Below are 2,205 nucleotides of genomic sequence, written 5' to 3'. Positions count from 1 at the left end.
TAGAGGAGGTAGGGAAGACGATAACTACACCTGGAAGGAATTGCGTGGAAAAAGGATGACCTAGCTCACTGTTGTTCGTGTGGGCGTAAGCAAGCTCTTTCATGGTGCCATTAAGAGCATCTCCACTGGTGACGTAAGACTCGTCCCTCAAACGACGGATTGACTCCACGTCGTTAGTAATTTTTTAAAATATTTATTATTAAAAAAAATACACACACATTGAATGTTAATTTTTTTAAATCGTTGAGCAACGATATTCAATAGTTAATTATTTATTTAAAAAATTCTATAAATATACTTTTAATATTTTATTATTCTTATCATTTTCTCAACTTTCTATTTCTTTCAACCACGAAAATATCTGAGAAGATTTGATGGCTAAAAATCTAGATCAATCTATGCTCGGTAAATTCTAGATAAATGAATTAAAGCAAGATGTAAAGGATATAAATGAACAAAGAATGTTCCGATTATATGAGCAACAACAAATGGTACGTCGAAAAATTCAAAATTCTTCTAGCAGAACACAGAGGAGAAGGTATTTAAATCGGGATTGTAAAGTCGGACATGCTCGTTTTTTTAACGATTATTTCTCTGATGAGCCAATATATTCTGATGATATATTTTGACATCAATTTTGAATGCAAAAAGGGTTATTCCTTCGTATAGTCGATGCCTTGAAAAATCATTTAGAATATTTTCAATAGAAGGTCAATGCGACGGGAAAAAATAGATTTGTTGCCACTTCAGAAAATGTACGACGGCTATCCGTCAATTGACATATAGAGTCCCCGCCCATCATTATGATAAGTACCTACGGATTGAAACAACTGTCATCCAATGCTTATTTAACTTCTGTCAATGTGTAATTGAAGTGTTCGGAGCTTAATATTTGAGAAAACCAAATGTTGCTGATATCCAACACTTGCTTGAAATATATGAGCAGAGACACGAATTCCCTGATATATTGGGTGGTCTTGATTGTATGCTGATCCTGTCCGAACGCTGAGTCGATGGACGCTGGGCACGTGGTGCTCTCCGAACTGATGACGTGGATCTCTGACCGGCCGTATGAATCTCCGGCGAACCTGTAAGGAAGTCGGGCCGGGAAGGGGTTCCCGACGACGACCCTCCGACGCTCAAGTCAGGCAAGAGGAAAACTATGAAGTGGCTCCAAAGATGCGAGATCGCGTGCCTCCGACGAAGTCTGAGGGCTCTTATATAAAGCTGTGGGGAGGCTTATGCACACCTACCGAGGCGTACACGTGTCCTTTACCATACCTTAGTATGGGCTTACCAGAGAAACATGCTTGACACCATACTGCTACAGTCCGAGCATCTCTCTACTGGGACAGCAGAACCTTCTGCCGTAAGATTCTGTGTATGACTTGGTTGTCGAACATGCCTGTTGTCAGAAGATATTCCCCAATGTTCCCTTGTCCTTGTCTCCTTTTTCTCGGAGCCGAGCGTCCATCCGCTCGGCAAGCATCGGTCCGACCGGACGTAGGTATCGGTCCAACCGGGAAGATTTCACTCCATCGCGTGCTCGGTTGAGACTGTTCCTTCACAGCATTGCTGCTTTACGCCTCGGCCGAGCGGGCTACCCGCTCGGCCCGGCGACCCTGTTCACCCTGAGCGTCGGAAACCCGACTACCCGTCGAGTTGTCTTTGATTCCGCTCGGACCTGTTCGGCCGGTCGACCCACCCCTTCTCCGATCGGCCTAACCTCATGCTGGCCCTTTTGACTTTTGACCTCTACGTGGCGTTAACTCCCCCCCAGAGGGGGTCCCCCGACCTTACTGCCGATCACTTGCCTCCCCTTCAAGTCTAGTCGAAGGAGGTGATTAGTCCGACTGACTGGACCGCCAGTCACACCGAGCGGCGTCTGTGAAACTATCCTTCGCTCGGCCCCCACGGGGATAGCTATGACCTCAGTCAACGCCACCATTCCTCGGATCTCTTCAAATTTTGCGCCAATCTTCGACATTAAGGCCGGGCATGCGCTTTGTGCCTCGTGAAGGCGCTCATTAAATGCCCTCCAGCAGTAGAATGCCACGTGGCGCTGCTGCCGTCATCATACGGCGGCGGCGTCGCGGGTGACGAGACCGAGGCGGTTTAAAATGAACGGCCCGATGCGTGCTTCGGTTCCCGTGACCTGCATCCAACGGTGGAGGCTGCTCAGGCTCAACCCTATAAAGCCTTCTC

The sequence above is a fragment of the Zingiber officinale genome, chromosome 3A (genome assembly GCF_018446385.1).
Source record: "Zingiber officinale cultivar Zhangliang chromosome 3A, Zo_v1.1, whole genome shotgun sequence".
In the NCBI taxonomy this organism is placed as follows: domain Eukaryota; kingdom Viridiplantae; phylum Streptophyta; class Magnoliopsida; order Zingiberales; family Zingiberaceae; genus Zingiber; species Zingiber officinale.
This window is presented reverse-complemented; position numbering follows the sequence as displayed.